Below are 18,996 nucleotides of genomic sequence, written 5' to 3' on the forward strand. Positions count from 1 at the left end.
ATTTACAGGGTGAGAACCTTGGCTTCATGTTTGAAAAAGTGTGCCAAAACGGAGAGCTCAGGCTGACCCTGGACATGCAAGCGTCAGCCCCATTCCGCTGCACACCCGCCCCCGCCCCGTGCGTCCTGAGTTTCCTTCCTTTATTTCCAGATGTGAACTTTTTGCCAGGAGCTGACCGGTACCCAGCTGGTCTTTCCTTTCCTTGCCCGCCTCCTTCTGTTGCTACCGTTGTTTGCAGGTTTACTCACCACCCAGCCCCATGTGAAACATGGGATTACTTCAGACTGGGAGGCGACAGCAGCAGAAAAAATTTTTTCTCAAGTGTGGAGCGCTGAGACTCCTTGGTTTGTAGACTGCTACCCTTAGAAGTTCTGTGGCCTGGCCTTGTGGTTGTTTTCTGGAATTCCTTCTGTTCAGGCAGACCAAAGCTTTGCCCTTCTTGGCTCTAGGAGTTTCTAAGGGCACAGATGCATCCTTGTGGCAAATGTGTGGGTGCTTGACCCTGAGTGCCGCAACCTTCAGATTTCTAGAACCTTCCTGATCTTTCTGGAACACTCCAGAACCTAAGATTTGAGAGTTTGGGCCCTCCTTTTGGAGAAGAGGAAACTCAGGGCTGGTGGAGTTAAAACCACCAGGACCAGATTTCTGGGTCTCTGCTCTTTCTGCTGTAGATATGTGGTCAGTTCTAGACCCTTTCCCCAAGGGAGTATTGAGTAAAAAAAAATCAGATGAAATGAAATGAAATGACATATATTTTAAGCATTCCTCTTGTTTTCCTTTGCCCATTTGCCTTTTCTTCCCTTGATTTCTCCTCTGGTCGTCTTCTCTCCTCTACGTAAGCCATGGGGAGAGGGAGTGGGTGAGAACTGTGGGGAGCAATCCGGACTGGACTAAGTTACTGGAATTAAGACTTATTCTATGCATCTGCTCTCCCACAATATGGCGCTGGGAGAGAAGAAAACAGCTTCTGCACAGCTGCCTCCAGTTCAATCAATAAACTGTAGGACTTGCTCCTGATTGGAGAGCAGCGTACTCGGCGTGTGGGCAGCCGAGTTAGGATTGGCGGAGGAGGACTATAAAGGAGGAGAGAGACGGCATGCACCAGGAACATCTAAGGGGAACATCTAGCTGAAGGAGCACCTGTGCAGCCCCCGAGACGAGCCGGCCGGCGGTGTGCCGCTCCCCTGCGGAAGTGGGGAATGTGGCCAGGGGGAACTGCCCTTCCACGGAGGTGGAAGGGATAGTAGCCAACCCAGGAAGAACCAGCAGCAAACCCGGGGAGGGCCGAGCAGACGAAAGAACAGCGCAGGGTCCTGTGTTGCTCCTCCACGAAGAGGGGGAGCGACATAATGGTGCCGTGACTCGGATATGAAGCCTAGGCAGGGTTTGGTGTCGTTCCTCCACGAAGAGGGGGAGCGACAAGAACGGATGTTTTCTGGTTAACTATAGGTCCTTTGCTTCTTGGGAATGTAGGTTGTCAAAGCAGGAACCGCGACACGAGGCAAAGAGTTCGTCTTCATTTTCCCCGGCCCATGGGATAATCCTTCAACTTCCTTGGGACCAGTTTCGAGTCAGAACTCCACACTCTCTTCTCTGTGTGGAGGAACCAGGGGGCAGGGGCCACACCCCTGGAGAATCCCTCACTCCCTGTGGTGTGTGGGAGAGCACAGGAGGAGGGAGTCCTTGGAACGTTTTTGGAAGTAACTGTGTTTCTAACCCCCTAACTTGAGCCATGTGTCTCAATCACCAAGTTCAACCACTATCTTCAACAGGAAGGAAAATGAACTTCAGCGGAGTTTGGTTCACCCACATGTACGGAGCTGTGTGGTCCCAGCTGCTTCTCCTTCTTCTTCCCTATAATGACCTATCAATCTCACTGGATTTGTATCAACTCCATTCCAAAACCTCCTCTGTTGAGCCCCAGGAGCCACACCCTGAGCAGTAGGCGCTAGCACCGTTTCCTGTGATTATAAAAGCTGCTACTGGGCCGGCGCCGCGGCTCACTAGGCTAATCCTCCGCCTAGCGGCGCCGGCACACCGGGTTCTAGTCCCGGTCGGGGCGCCGGATTCTGTCCCGGTTGCCCCTCTTCCAGGGCCAGCCCTCTGCTGTGGCCAGGGAGTGCAGTGGAGGATGGCCCAGGTGCTTGGGCCCTGCACCCCATGGGAGACCAGGAGAAGCACCTGGCTCCTGGCTCCTGCCATCGGATCAGCGCGGTGCGCCGGCCGCAGCGCGCCGGCCGCGGCGGCCATTGGAGGGTGAACCAACGGCAAAGGAAGACCTTTCTCTCTGTCTCTCTCTCTCACTGTCCACTCTGCCTGTCAAAAAAAAAAAAAAAAAAAAAAAAAAAAAAAAAAAAAGCTGCTACTTTCTCCAAGAAGATCGGCCATTCTTTCACTAAAAAAATTGAAATAGGAAAACATGTAGTGATTTTTTTTGCCTGTTGAATTTTTAAAAAAAATTATTTAAGGTAAACAAATTTCATGTACTTTGTATATACAGATTTAGGAACACAGTGATACTTCTCACCCCAAACTCCCTCCGGCCCAGACTCCCACCTTTCCTCCTTTTTGCTCTCCTATTCCCTGGCTGTTTACAATGATCTACTTTCAGTTTACTTTATACCATAAGATTAACCATATCTTGAGTAAAGAGTTAAACAAACAGTAAGAAGAAAAAACACTGTTCCTCAATGGTGGAGACAATGGCTATAAACAATCATCGAATCTCAAAATGTCCATTTCACTCCTATATACTACATTTTTGGTACTCTATTAGTTGCAGAGATCAGGGAAAACATGGTATTTGTCTTTTTGGGACTGGCTTATTTCTTTAAGTATAATGGTTTCCAGTTGCATACATTTTGTTGCAAAAGAGAAGATTTCATTCTTTTTTAGAATGAGTAGTATTCCATACTATGTATATCTATATTTGCCTATCTATCCACACCATAATCTCTATATGCAGTCATTAATTGATGGACATCTGGGTTGATTCCATATCTTAGCTATTGTGAATTGAGCTGCAATGAACATGGGGTACAGATAACTCTTTCATATGCTGATATCATCTCCCTTGGGTAAATTCCCAGGAGTGGGATTGCTGGGTCATATGGTAGATCTATTTTCAGCTTTCTGAGGTATCTCCATACTGTCTTCTTCCACAATGGCTGTGCATGTACTGATTTTAATTTAAAATAAATTTATTTATTCATGAGACACACAGAGTGTACACCTCTCTCTGCTGATTCACTCCCCAAATGCCCACAACACCCGGGGTTGGACTAGGCTGAAGCCAGGAACCAGGAACTCAATCTGGGTACCCCAGATGGATGACTGGAACCCAATTAATTGAGCCATCATTGCTGCTTTCCAGGGTCTGCATTAGCAGGAACCTGGGGTCAGGATCCAGAGCCAGGTATTGAACCCAGACACTCTGGTATGAGATGAAGTTGTCTTAACCGGCATCTTAATTGCTAGGCCAAATACCTACCCTTTATATATGGATCTTTAGAATGATATCTTTATAAACAAGATGGAAAAAGGGACAATGACAGTAGAGGTAGGTGGAGACTTCGGTTAAATATTCGAGTAAAGAGCATTTTCTAGATGGAGATCTCTAGTGGTGTGCCATAAGGCTCTATATTTATATCTGGATAACATTTTGTCAATCACTTGGATGTAGAAAAGAGCACATTTAACAAATTTTGAACCTGACACAAATATAGGAAAGAGTGAATAATAAAACCAGAGTGCCAATGCATTGCACTGGGCTGGATGAAGATTTCAAGCCAGTAATTTAGTTTAATAGATGCAAATATATTCACACCTCCCAAACAAATTACATGAATACAGGTTGGAAAGGCTTGCTTTGATGGTAGCTTTTCTGAGAAAGACCTGGTAGTTTTAGGCTCAGACCTACAAGAATGAGTGGCGAGGCTCAGCAACCCAAAAGTCAAAGCAGGCACAGGCAGCACTGACCTCACTGGGAGGTGCAGGGCAAGACGTGTGCCCATTACCCAGCCCCAGGATGCTAAATCCACCTCTGTGTGTGTCACCTTCATGGAGGAGCTGATAAGGAGCTGCTTTATGCGTGACATACAGCAGGGCTAATGGGACTGGAGATGGTAAGTCTGGGGAGGAGATGTTTCTAGCTATGTCATCATCATCATCATCACCATCATTAGAGCTAACGTTTGCTGTCTGCCTCTCCCGTGCCTGGCTCTGCTGTAAGTGCTTTAGCTGTAGAATGTAGTTCTATACGGGCAGAAATCTCATGGGTTGTCATGGTCACATCCCCCTTTCATTTAACACCTGCAGACTCTGGGGGAGCAGAGGCTTAGTAGTGCCTGGGACTGACAGAGCTGCCGAGGGAGAGGCCCTGGCACCAAATGCAGGTGGTCCGCTGCCACGCCTCTTACCCATGACTCCACGCTGCCTTCAATAACAGCAGCGTCACAAGTGACTCAACGGTTAGACAGTTTAGGAAGGCAGATCCATGACAAGCTCCCTGCAAAGTAGGGGGGTTTCTGTAGCTACAGGTGTCCAAGCTGGGGCTCTGTGGGGGAGCCCCTGAAGGACTCTGTGTTTGGAGCAAGGCTGGATTAGATAAGCTTAGAAAGTTTCATGGACTCCTAGAGTTCTGGACTTTTCCTTGCCAAATTGTTGATCCTCAGATTTGAATCCTGGAACCCTCTGTTGAATATTGCATTGTGATGGACCCTATGATAATGTAGAATCTCTCACAAAGGGACTTGAACGTTACAAGTCCAGTGTGCTGCCCCTCAGGTCATGCAGTCAGCGCCTGAAGTATGCCTGATGCAGTCTTGTAGAACACAGCTACCATTCATTGTGAAGTATGAAAAAACCAGTCCATGCTGTCCCTTGAAGGGGATTAACTGCATAAGAATGAACTCCGGGATTTGTATCACTCAGCAAAATCAAAAAGGTCTGTGGGTTGAACCTGTGTAGGGCAAATTTATTCATCTGAGTCATGAGCCCTTGAACTCTATGCACGCTTGGGAACCAGGAGGAGGGCCAGAGGGAGCACCCAACCGTACTTAACCTAGAGATACAGAGAGAAAGAGAGACATCAGACACACACACACACTCACACACACACACAAGGGGAGGGGTCTAGGTTTCACTGGGAGACATAGTGGGGTATGAAGGGATGAGGAGAGAGAGCTAACAAGTGGGAGGAGCACTTTAACCTGTGGCCTGGCAAAATACAATGGTTTCCACTGTTTCTGTTACCCGTGATCAGCCACAGTGCAAAAAATATTACATGGAAAATTCCAGAAATGAAGGGTTCCTAAGTTTTAAGTTGTAAGCTGTGTACACCATCCAACTGTAAGTCAAGTAGTTGCTGTCTCCGTTATCAGATCAGCCTTTATTTTACTTGACAGTGGCCCCAAAGCCCAAGAGTGGTAGGGCTGGCAGTTTGGATATGCTAACAGGAAGCCAGAAAGTGCTTGCTTTAAGTGAAAACGTGAACATCCTCAGCATGACAAGAAAAGAAGGGATGAGAATCGTGTCCCAGTGGGTGGAGCTGCAACTTGGGAAGCCCTCATTTCATATCGGAGATGCTGGGTTCTAATCATGGCTGCTCCACTTCCCATCCGGCTTCCTGCTAATGCACATCCTGGGAGGCAGCAGGTGATGTCAAGCACTTGAGTCCCTACCACCCTTGTGGGAAGCTCGGGTGGAGTTCATGGCTCCTAGTTTTGGCTTGGCGTAGGCGTGGTTGTTGTGAGCATTTGGGGAGTGAACCAGCCGATGGGACCTCACCCCACCCCTTTTCAAGTGGATGAAAATAAATAAACATTTAAAAATAAGAAATGTATTCTGGTTGCTGTACAGTACAAGAAAATATTTTGAGAGAGACCACATGCACATAACTTAATCACAGCACATTGTTACAATTATTTTGTTACTAGTTATTATTGTGCCTAACTTATACACTAAACTGTATCTCAGGTATGTGCCTATAGGAGAAAACAGTGACTACAGAGTTTGCTACTCTCTGTGGTTTCTGGCATCTTCTATGTGTCTTGGAATGCATCTCCCACAGCTAAGGGAGTGGCAACTACCACAACGGAGCAAAAGTATGTTGAGATGAAATTAAAGTAAAAGACTTCAGAACAGAAATTCAGGAAAACATTGCTACAGTTCCCAGAATGCCATGACCTGTCTGTGAAGCTGGGCAGAAGGAGTGGACCTCAGCACGGACCCTGCTTCCAGTCAGAATGGCTGGGCTTTCCTCAGAGTTCCCAGAAAGCCCCCCGTTTCCTGGAGCAGGGGGACACAGTGGGGAGGCACAGCCTGCAGAAAGCAGACGTGGCCTGCTGCGAGGCCATCTTTCAGTTATGCCGAGTCCTTTCCACAAAGGTGCTGGCGGGGTGCCCTGTTCCTTCTCTTCTCTGTTCCCAACACACCTGCTTCGTGATGCCAGACATGCCATGGTGGCACCTGGGTACCTTTCCCTGGTCTCCAGGGCTGGTGCTTCAGAGAGAGAAAGGTGGGGGGGAGAGGAATAGGGAGACAGAGAGTTAACTTTTAAGAGAAAACTAGAGGATGGAAAGCTAAATGGTTGTGTATCAGTTCTGCACCAAGGATCAATTTAGATGTTTTCATGCTCTTTGGTTGTCCTTCCCAGTGGCTCCTGGAAACTCCTGGTGTGTGTGTGGGCTGGGAGCGGTGGCTGTGTGCGCACCTGCATCTCCTTCACACACACACACCTACCCACATGTACATACAACAGAGACAGTGTTAAGGTACAGAGAGCCATTTATACAAGTTAGGTGAATCCAGTACCCTGCCATCCTGTTACTGTATGTATACAAATGTATTAGCATGACAAATAAAATATTTCTAATCAAAGCAACACAAGGCTGTCCCTTGTGTGGCCAAAAAGGAGTGTGTGGCACCAACTGTCCCTGACTTAGGGTGAGTGACCATTGCGACCTTGGCTTCCTTGGTCTTTCTCACATACCCTTAGCACTTATCACCATCAAATCCCATTGTCCCACTTTTTATAGCTGCCAAGATATCTCTCTTTTTATATTTTAAAGACAGAGAGACAGGGAGAGAGAGAGAGACAGAGAAATCTTTCATCCATTGGTTCACTCCCTGAATGCCTCCAACAGACAGGGCTGGACCAGGCAGAATAGTTAGGAACCAGGAACCCTATCTGGGTCTCTCAGCTGGGTGGCAGGGCCCCAGGGCTTGAGCTATTGCCTGCTTCCAGCCAGAGTATGCATTGGCAGGAAGCTGCAATGGGGGAGTGGAGCCAGGACTTGAACACAGGCACCCTGATATGTCCCAAGCAGTGTTTTAACTGCTGCACCAAATACCTGCCCCATAAGGTCCCACCATTTTCTCAAGCTTTTTCTTCAGTCCAGAACGCACTCCAGTCTGAAAAGTCTTCCTGTACATAGTGAGGAAATTTGATGACATAACCTGTATTCATAGTTCAGGTTAATCCCAAATTAATCTCACAACACTCAGGCCCAGGCCCGACACTTTCTCCTAATAATTTTTACTCTACGGGGCACTCACAAGACAGTACAGCTATTTTAAGGCACATGAGGGTGTATGGATAGTGTTGCTGGTGGCCAGACCTGGTGTCATGGGCTGCGGCCACCTCAGACCATGCCTGGCTGCCCTAAGCCCAGGGGGACCAGCATCCCACTCTACCTTGCAGCCCACTTGAGGAACTCATCACCTCTCTGATCAGCTTCACCAGCTTTGTTTCGTTCCAATCCTCCGAGTTAGATTTCTCAATGGCATACTCTTCCAGTGATGAACTTCGGGGTCCCACTGGAATCTTCACCCAAATTCTCCTTCCCAAGATCTATAGTTACTCAATTTTGGTTTTCAGAGGACTGAAAAGGTGAGGTGACTTTATACGAGGCTACTTCCAGAAGTTGTGGAGGGCTGGGCTGGTTGATGAGTCAGTTCAGCTACCACTTGGGATGCCTACATCCCATATTGGAATGCCTGGTTTGATCCCAATTCCAGCTTCCTGCTAATGCACACCTTGCAGGGAAGTGGTGATGGCTCAAGTACTTGAATCCCTGTCACCCATGTGGGAGATCCAGGTGGAGTTTCTGGCTCCTGATTTTGGCTTAGCCCAGCCCTAGCTGTTACAGGCCTTTGGGGGCATGAACCAAAGGATGGAAGATCTCTCTGTCTCTCTTGCCTTTCAAGTAAAGAAAATGAACAAATACATATTTGGAAAAAGTATGGAAAATATGTACTATTAAGGAGCTATGTATGGATTTAAAAATGTTTTTTGCATCAAAATAAGCATCTTTTAATTCTGTTTTCCAAAAGCTTTCTGAAGTACCCTTGAATTTGCTGGTGGACCCGTTTTTCCATTGCTATCTTGTAGGCGGCAAGAAGAGAGCAATTGCTTGCTTCCCCCTGCATTTCCCTGAGCCGTGCACAGTGCCTACACACACAGGTGGAATGAAGGAGTGCATTTTGGGGAGACGGGTAGTTTGTTTTGTCCCAGGCTAACTGGAATTATGGTTTCTCAGAGAACATCCTTTTTGGATGTCTCTCTTGCTAGTGTTGGCATCTTGAATGCCAATTTGTCCTCAAAAAATTCTGATGGATTTCAGCTGATCAACCATCAGATTTTTGTTGGTTTCCGCACAAGAACACTTATATCCAATGCTATAAAAGCAACTCACAAGCCTGCAGCTGGGAGGAACGAAGGGACATTTTCCACGTCTTGGACTGAGTGCGTGTCATCACGTCCCACTTTATTTCCCTGAGGCTTTTCTTTGTCAAGCTTGGGAAAGCTGTGTTTCCCGGGAGAGCGACACAAGAACATACTTCAAATATAGAAAAGCATCCCCCACAGCAAAAACTCAGAGAAGCGTTTTAGATTGATTCCCCCAAAGATCAATTGTGTTGTTTTTTCAAGCGCGTTACTTTTCTAAACTGACTTGAGCCAAAATGGATGAACACGGGCCTTCAGATTACATAAACCAAACTGGAAACAGATGAGAGTGCCAGCAAATAGGCTCAGGGAAGATTTATCTTCCCGAGTGTTCCAGGCATCAGCTGCTTCTGGCAATGTTTTCTCAAACGGAAACTGGTGGAGTCTAGGGTCAATGCAGTGTGACAGAGGCATATGTGTGTGTGCATGCCTGTGTGTGTGTGTGTGTTTGGGTGCAGGTGCATGTGTGTGTGTGTGCATGTGTGTGTGGAGGGTGGAGCTGCACATCGTCCCTGGCAAGGAGGAGGATGCAAATCCAAAGCTGAACGTCCCCAGGAGCAGGACTGACTCATCAACCCTTCCCACTGATTATACCCAATCAGGGCCATCCCTTTCCGTCTTCCCAGGCCAAACTGGAAAAGTGAAGACACCTGGGAGCTCCTGCAGATGAGAAGACTTTCCTGGTTGACAGAGCACACCTAGAAGTTCTGATCCATGGGTCAGGGTCCGAGAATTTGTGGCTGTAACAGCTGATTCTTTTAGGGAAAGTACTGGCCACATTCACCCTTCTTTTGGAATCCACCAATAGTCCTGGCCAGCCTGAATCTTTGAGCCCAACCCCACAGGGAGGATCTCAGTGTGGTAGATCTGGTCCACGTCAGCACACGGAAAATCTCCTGAAGGAAAACTGTGCCTGTGCTGAACACGGACAGTATTTTTCCCCTTTGTTGTTAGTCCTTAAATTTGTACACAATATTTACATGATGTCAGGTATTATGAGTTATCAGGAGATGATTTAAAGTAGCTGAGATAGCCTTGGATTTTGATAGCTGGAGAGTCCTGGAGCCAGTCCATCATGGTACACAGGACAACTGTATGAGGGACCCTCAAAAAGTTTGTGGAAAATGTGTATTATGAAAAACTATGCAGGATTCAAAATTCATTCACATCAAAACAATTTTACTTATTTCAAAGGCAGAATCACAGAGAGGAAAAGACAGAGAAAGAGAATTTCTATTGGCTGGTTCACTCTTCAGATGGCTGTAAAGGCTGGGGCTGGGGCTGGGGTGGAACTGGGTCAGGCTGAAGCCAGTAGCCAGGAAATCCATCTGGGTCTCCCACCTGGGTATCAGAGACCCAAGTACTTGGACCATCTGCTGCTGCTTTCCCAGATGCATTAACAGGGAGCTATTCAGAGCAGAGCAGCCAGGACTCAAACAGGCACTCTGATACGGGTTGCTGGTGCCTCGGGCGACCCCTTAACCCAATATGCTATGATCCAGCCTCAAGAAACTTAGCTTTTGATTCTATTTTTATGAGATTTTAAAAATACTCATTTATTTTTATGTAATTCAAAGGCAGAGAGATGGGGAAATGGTGGGGGTGGGGGAGGGAGAAAGAAGGAGAGAGAGAGAGATCTTCCATCTGTTGGTTCACTGCCCAATGCCTAAAATAGCCAGGGCTGACCCAGGCTGAAGCCAAGAGCTAGGAACTCTAGCAGGTTACAGGGTTACAGGGACCCAAGCACTTGCGCCATCGTCTGCTGCCTCCCAGGATGTGTTAGCCAGAAGCTAGATCAGACGTGGGGCAGCCAGGACCTCGCACTTCTCTAAGGGAGCCTTTGTTCCCTGCAGCTGCCCTTTTACACATGCATTTGTTGCTGTCGCTTGTATGTGGGCCACTGGTTAATTGACTGTTTTTTGCATTGCATAGACACACAGCTGAGGTGGTGAGGTGGGTTGGGTTGGCATCCGGCCCCATTCCATGCCAGGTTGTGAGCCCTGCACTGAGGATGCATCCACTGGCACGGGGGCACATTTTCAAGTGCATCCGCTCATTGGGGCCGCATTTTCCTAACTCACACAGACTCTTGGTAGAGGCAGCTCTGAGTATCAATCCCCACATCATCTGCTCTGTGAATTTCTCCACTCCATGGAAGTCAGAGCTCCTTCTTGACTCAGCTCCCGGAGTTACTCTTGGTTCAAAGTTACCACTTCACATTGGGCAAGCTTTTATGATGGCATCCATCTCTGTGAATGGTAATTATGTGGACAGTCGCGGAGCCACGTGACTGGCAGATCAGTGTGGTGCACAGCAGTCAAGTTCAGGGTGGTTCTGCTTTAATCTAAGGCGGTCTTTGAAGAACACTAGATTAACAGGTAGAACAGTAAAAGATTCAGACAAGTAACTCCTCGTTTTACTTCAGAACACAAACAGCTGGGTCAGTGGCTATGTCAGGATGGACTGGCTAGCTGAGGTAACAAGATTCCCCAAGTCTTGGTGGCTAAAGCAACCAAGGTCTATTTCCTCCTCACATGCATGTTCATCACAGAACCTAGACGCATGGAACAGTCATTATTTGGGATACTGCAGAAGGAACAAAAGCCCTTGGAGGTCCTGCATTAACAATTAATTGGCCTATAAGAGACTCAGATGTGGCATCATTTCTGCTTGCAACTTACTGGCCAGAATTAGTGTCATGGTCCCATTCAAGCTTAGAAGGGGCAAGAAGAACACTCTTACCATGTGCCTGGAAGACAAGAGAGCTTGAGGGTAGTTGGTAAACAGCAGTTCTGATCGCTATAGTGACACTTTCCATAAAAATTTCCTCAATAATCACCTCTACCAGTTGCTTTGCTTCATTTATGTATTTGAGAGGGGAGGAGGGGAAGGAGGAGGAGGAGGAGGAGAGGGAGAGAGGGGGAGAGGAGGAGAGGGAGAGGAGAGGGAGAGAGGGAGAGAGGGAGAGGGAGAGAATTCCTGATAGCTGGTTCACTCTAAATGTTTCCAGTGACTCTTGGCCAGGGTCAAAGTCAGGAACTGGGAACTCAATCCAGGTGTTCCCCATGGATGGCAGGGACTCAACCTCTTGAGTCTCCAGGATCTGCATTAGCAGGAAGTGGGAATGGAGTCAGGACTCAAACCCAAGCACTCCAACATGAAATGTGGGTGCCCCAAGTGAGATCTTAGATGCACCTGTGAGTTTTTTTGGTGTTTAGAAAATTGAGTTATCAACAGTAAGACGTGACAATAACAACTGTAGCTAAAAATCAAAAGCTGTGTCTTTCTTGGAAGTCTTGGAGTGACGTCTCCACTCATCAGTAAGGATTCTCAAGGGCTATGCGTCTATTTAACAGAGGTACTTCAGATCGTGCTGTAAAAAGCAACAGAAAGAACATATCCAAATTTAGCTTATGAGTATTGGGTAAGATTCTTCATATATTAGTAAGATAGATGAATGTGTAGATTCCATAACTGAAAACCACTGGCTAATCCATCCAGTGGATCAATTGAGATGGTGCATGTGAAAATCATTCATAAATTATAAAGTATTATGTAGTGTAAAGTGTTATTAAAATTATTGTTAGCCTAAAGGATGGGGTATCTTGAAGATCCTTAGTACAAGAGCTTATTCTGCTATAGGTATATCTTCATTTCTTTTCATTTGCTCAAAAAAAAAAAAAAAAACCCTAATAGTAACAACAGAGGTACAGCAAACATTAGTCTGAATAAGCTAGATACTCAAAACAAACATTGAAAGGATCAGTTTTTCCAGAAATAAATTGCTCCGGGAAGGAATACTGCCACTGACTTGAACATTGGGGAATTTGAAAATTAATTGCAGATGAAGTCTACATAAACTTCTTCTACATATAAATAAAGTGCAGATGGGAGCTGTAACACAATGTTCCCTTTGTGGCAGCCTGGCCCCTTTAATCAATGCAGGAGAGTCCTGTTTGAGGAAGATGTGAGATCCTCACATTCTTGAATATTATAATTATGGGGTGAATTTCATATTAAAAAGAAATTTTAAAAGCACAGCATGTTCCCTTAGAATACTAACATTACATAAAGAACATGTTAGTGAGTTAAAAATGTCAGTTGCACAAATTGAACTATATATATATTTATACACATAGATGCAACAATATAATTTGTGTTTTTCTTTTCCTCTGTTTAGTACGTTTTTGTGGCTAGCTTCCTCCGTATTTATTCTGCAGCAATAATGTCATTGTTCTACAATTAGTGGACAGTAATAGATCAATTGAAATTTCTACTAGTTTAATTTATCTTGAGTCCTATAATCAAAGTTACCTCAAGAACCATATCTATTAATCCAAGAATTGATTTAACCAGAAACTAAATATGGCTCAAGTTCTAATAGTTCCTCCCTCTGTCTTTAGAAAAATCCAGAAAGATACCCAGTGGAATTTTTAAAGTGTACTTGAAAGCACAGTGAGTGATGACAGAAATTCCTATTGTGCTCACCTCCTGCATTCGGCAGCTTGAGTACCGCAGTCATCCAATCACAGTCATTTTTCCCGAGATGTTCCTGAAGGGAGCTCCAGGCAAGGCATTCTAATAATGCTTTAAGCAATGGTAGCATCTTGTGCCTCCAGAAGTCATCACTTTGAAGTCCTTTGAATAAATACGTTCTGATACATGTTAAAACACAAACCTCATCTCACTGCAGAGATTTTACACAATCTCTTTCAAGAATGGTGAACAAGATCTCTCCCAAGAGACCAACTACTTAAAATTGGTCTGAGCTGGGACTGGCACTGTGGCAAAGTGGGCTAAGCCTCTGCCCGTGTTGCCAGCATCCATATGGGCACTGGTTCCTGTCCCAGCTGCTCCTCTTCTGATCCAGCTCTCTGCAATGGCCTAGGAAAGCAGTCGCAGATGGCCCAAGTGCTTCGGCCTCTGCACCCATGTGGGAAACCTGGAAGAAGCTCCTGGCTTAGGATCGGCATAGCTCTGGTGATTGCGGCCGTTGGGGGAGTGAACTAGCAGATGGAAGACCTTTCAGTCTCTCCTTTTCTCTGACTGTAACTCTACTTCTCAAATAAATAAAAAAAATCTTAAAAAAATTGGTCTGAGCCATTAAGACAAATTTAACAGCTCCAAGAGGAAGTCTCTCTTTGTAAAATTTTTATTTTCTTTATTTTCATTTTATTTGAAAGGCAGGGAGACACAGAGATTTTCTTTTCACTGATTCACTCCCTAAATGGTCCCAATAGCAGGGCTGAGCCAGACCAAAGCAGAAGCCAGGAACTCAATCCAGGTTCCCCACAGGTGAGGCAGGAGCCCAAGTCTTTGAACTATTGCTTGCTGCCTTCCTGGGTAAACAGTAGCAGGAAGCTGGGACTCACGTCCTTGAGGCATCCTGTGCTGCTTCCTAGAAAGGGAAGGATTGGGAAGCAGAGCAGCCTGGGTGTGTGTGTGTGTGTCTGTGTGTGTCCCAAGTGGTGACAACCGCTGTGTCAAATTCCCATCCTGAAAGTCTGTCTTTATTTCGATGTCAGGTGTATCTGGTCAGAATTCCAGATTTTCATGTAGTGCTAATTGAGAAGTATCTCCCCCACGTGCAAACTATAGAGGCATTTGTAACGAGAAAGCAAAAAGAGGTTTTCTAGTTTAGTTCTCAGTAATTGTGTTCTTTTAGGGTCGATGACTAGGTTATTCTGAGGCAAATACCACAGAAGTATCTTGTTTACCTCATTCTACCATAACTTAGGATAGGTTTGATGTGTGACAACCCTGTTTTCCTACAACAACAGAGAAAGTTTGTAGAAAAATGTACATTTTTAAATTGTGGGAAAAGGATGTAAAGAAAAAGAAACATGAATTTGGTCAAAAAAATGATACTACTCTAGGAAAAAGGCAAATTTAACAGAAAAAAAAGAAGAAAAACTAATAGAGAGGATGAGAAAAGTTGAACTTGAACCAACCACAGGTTGAAATAAAATGTAAGTAGAAGCCCCTTTAAGCTTATGGGAAGATCATGCAATTTAATGTGGAGGAAAACAAATCGTTGCTGTTCTTTGAATTAGAAAAATACCCAAATGGGGGCATATATAAACCCTACCTGGGCAGGAATTTTTTTAGCACCATGCTGTAACCAGCTGAACTTACTGGTCATATTATACCCGTCAGGTATTTGAAAATTAATTTTTCATTGATATTTTTCTTTTGGATAAAATAAACTCAGAAGGGGACTTTCTAAAATATTTAAGGAATGAGTTTATTTTAAAAATTTTATCTATTTATTTTTATTTATTTGAAAGAGAGAGAGAGAGAGAAACAAAGACAGAAAAAGAAATCTTCCATTCATTGGCTCACTCCACAAATACCCACAACAACTAGGGCTGGGACAGACTGAAGCCAGGAACTTAGAACTCAAATCTGAGTCTCCCATATTAGTGGCAAGAACCCAAGTAATTGCTGCCTCCTTGAGTTTTCAAGGAAAATTGACTGGAAGTGAAGCCAGGACTTTAACCCAGGCACTCACATATGGAATGTGGGTATCCCAAGCAGCGTCTTAAAACTGTACCAAATGCTCATCCCAGTAAATGAGTTTAGATCTCCAAATAATATTTGTTGAAGTGAGTAATTGAGTATAATATGATAATCATAAAGTCATCTATTTTTAAAACAGGTTTCTTCTCATGGATTTCTACTTTAATATCTCCGAGTTTGTAGCTTTATGTGAATTGCTAGATAAACCCAGACCAAGAAGTAGAGACGAGGAGTGGCTGAGGGGGAGTGTGGGGCAGGGAGTGGGGCAAGATCCCGCGGTGTTTGGCCCTATATGATCTCCACTAGGCCAGTTAAATGGCTGTAGTGGGTTCCTTGGGGGAGTTTTTTTTGTCTCCTTATTGTATATAAGCCTTACAATAAAACTCCATTCCTGAAGGAGTTTGAGACATTTGCAACCCACAACCCCCAAATCTAACACAGTCTAAAAAGTGGTAAAATTATGCTCTTGACTTCAGAGGCAATTTGGTACAAAGAAGTTTAATTTTACCTGCACTTATTTTTATTAAGATTTGTTTATTTATTTGAAAGGAGACATACAGAAAGAGAGAGAGGAGAGAGACATCTTTCATCCACTAGTTCACTCCCCAAATGGCCATCGTGACTAGGTCTAGGCCAGGCAGAAGCCAGGAGCCTGGATTCCCCAGTGTGGATGGCAGAGGCCGAGCTCTTGGGTCATTTCCCTTCCAAGGCTTACTAGCAGGGAGCTGGAACAGAGCAACTGGGACTCAAACCGGTGCTCCTAGGGGATGCTGGTGGCAGGCAGTGGCTTAAGCTGATGCTTTACAACACTGGCCCTATCTGCACCAATTTTAGGAAACACATTTTGGGAAACAGTCTTAGGCCCTTGAAAATGGCTTCAATGGGTTGTCAGCCAACTCCACAGAAATCTCTTGCTGGCGAACCAAAGCAAAATTATGTTGAAGGTACATTGTCATGGTTAGTGGGGTAATAACCAGGAGGATCAATGATAATGGTTTTCTGGCAAAGCAAGAAGCCATGACTTGGCGTAGCATTTGGTTCTTTACCCGGGTGCCAGCTGGTCTGTAGGTGAGGGTCTTAATGTCTGAGCCTTTTCTCTCAGTGCTCATTGTTAGTGAGGGCAGAAGGGCCAAAGCCTTGGTTACTTATTTAAGTACAGGGTTGTGCTGATAATACTGCTTAGGGCACAGATTTTTTTAAAAAAGCAGCTAATTTTTTATTTATTTGACAGATAGAGTTAGACAGAGAGAGAGAGAGAGAGAGAGAGAAGTCTTCCTTCAGTTGGTTCACTCCCCAAATGGCTGCTATGGCCAGAGCTACCCCAATCTGAAGCCAGGAACCAGGTGCTTCTTTCTGGTCTCCCATGCGAGTGCAGGGGCTCAAGCACTTGGGCCATCCTTCACTGCCCTCCCGGGCCACAGCAGAGAGCTGGACTGGAAGAGGGGCAACCGGGACTAGAACCCGGTACCCATATGGGATACCGGTGCCACAGGTGGAGGATTAACCTAGTGAGCCACGGTACTGGCCCCAAGAGCAGCTAATTTTAAGGGAGTAGAAAAGTAGCTGAAAACATCAGAACATTGTATACGGGGTGAACTCTTTTTTTTTGACAGGCAGAGTAGACAGTGAGAGAGAGAGAGACAGAGAGAAAGGTCTTCCTTTTGCCATTGGTTCACCCCACAATGGCCGCCGTGGCCGGTGCATCGTGCTGATCTGAAGCCAGGAGCCAGGTGCTTCTCCTGGTCTCCCATGGGGTGCAGGGCCCAAGCACTTGGGCCATCCTCCACTGCACTCCCTGGCCACAGCAGAGAGCTGGCCTGGAAGAGGGGCAACTGGGACAGAATCCAGCGCCCCGGCAGGGACTAGAACCTGGTGTGCTGGCGCAGCAAGGCGGAGGATTAGCCTATTGAGTCACGGCGCCGGCCTGGGGTGAACTCTTGAATAGGAATTGGGAACCTGGATCTTGGTTTTGGCTCCGCCCCTAACAAGCCCTGTTATCCTGGGCAAATCCCTTTTTCTGATCTGTAAGACAAGGAAGATGCATCTCTGAAATTCTCTGTGTTCCCTGCCTTGCCCAGGGATGAACTCCAGATGCTCAGGAATTATTTGTTGCCTTAAAAAAAAAATCCATGATTGTACATTGGGTGTCACATTGTACCTCACAAATGTCCACAACTGCTTTTTGTCAATGAACATGAAAATATTAAACATGTTATTTAAGTAAATATTTAAAAAGAAAAGTCCATGCTGTCCATGTTCATTCAAAAGGCTTCGCTAACATATACAAAGGTACTTCAAAAAGTGTGTGGAAGAGTGGGCGTTTGGTGCGGTGGCTGACATCCCTTGGAATGCCTGGGTTCAAGTCTCAGCCCTGCTTCTGCTTCTGGCTTCTTGCTAATACACACCCTGTGAGGCAATAGGCGGTGGCTCAAGTGATTGAGTCACTGCTGTCCACAGCTGGGAGATCCAGTGGGAGACTGGGATTGAGGTCCCTGCTCCCAGGTTCTGACTGGCTCAGCCCCGACTGCTGTGGGCATCTGGGGAATGTACCAGTGGATGGGAGATCTCTGTCTCTCTACCTTTCAAATAAAGAAAATAAATAATTAAAAATCATTTTAAAGTTAGAGGGAAATAGAATAAACAGATGTGTTTAGGTGTAACTTTTCTGGGAAATCTGCGCATAAAAAGTGTCTTCACAAAGTTCATGACAAATTCAGTTTATGAAAAAACTACGTATGCATTTCAAAATTTTTCTCTACCAAACTAAATCCAACTTTCAACCCCATTTTTCCATGAAGTTTTTGAACTACCCTTGTATGGAGGCTTCAAAGTGCTTTCACGTAGCAAGCACTCAGCACTCACTGGCCTGAAATGTCTTGACTTGCTGATACAGAAGCCTCAGAGATGGGGGAGAAGACCGGGCCAGCGGATGGGAAACGTGGCCCAGCACTGCCTACTGTTGGAGCTGGGTGAGTCATTCTGTTTCTTCAAGGTTCTGTCTTCCTCCTCTGCAAGGTCAGAGGGCTGAATTGGGCCCTGGGGACCCATCTGGAGCATGTCCTCGACTCTGGTCCTGTGATAACTGTCCTATATAACAAATGCGTGTTAAGGACAGATGAAACCCTTGGGACAAATACGGGGCTGCATGAGAAATGAAGGCAAAACAAGGAGTGCGGAGGCCCCAGCTCATCAGAGGCATCAAGACAGGCAGACTTTGCTTTTCATGTTCACCACTTAAAACCCTTTATGAGCATCTACAGGAGTGACTCTTCCTTTGCTGTTACTGGTTTATGGAGGCAGGTCACTGACTTTAGCCATGTCTGCCGGCACACTGGCTGCGTGGGCTGGTCAGCAGGGGAGCAGGCCTTTCCGTTTGCAAGTCCACGGGAATGTCCATGGTATTTAAATCTCTCAGCTGCAGAGATCCTGAGGATCATCTTATAACTTTTATAGCAGTTGCAGGGTCCGTCATGTTTTGGGCTCCTTGTGAAAAATGACGAGACACCCTAACCTATTAGGATAGCCACTACAAAAACAAAAACAAAGCAAAATGAAAACAAAATTTAAAAAACCCAGGAAATAACAAGAGTTAGTGAGAATGTAGAGAAATTGGAACTCTCTGTGAACTGTGATTGGAAATGTAATTTGGTGCAGCCACGAGGGAAAAATTAAACACAGAATTACCTTATCATCCAGCAATCTTACTTCTGGACATACAACACAAAGAATTGAAAGTAGGATTTCAAAGA

The sequence above is a fragment of the Oryctolagus cuniculus genome, chromosome 9 (genome assembly GCF_051225735.1).
Source record: "Oryctolagus cuniculus isolate XC-2025 breed Fujian yellow rabbit chromosome 9, ASM5122573v1, whole genome shotgun sequence".
In the NCBI taxonomy this organism is placed as follows: Eukaryota; Metazoa; Chordata; class Mammalia; order Lagomorpha; family Leporidae; genus Oryctolagus; species Oryctolagus cuniculus.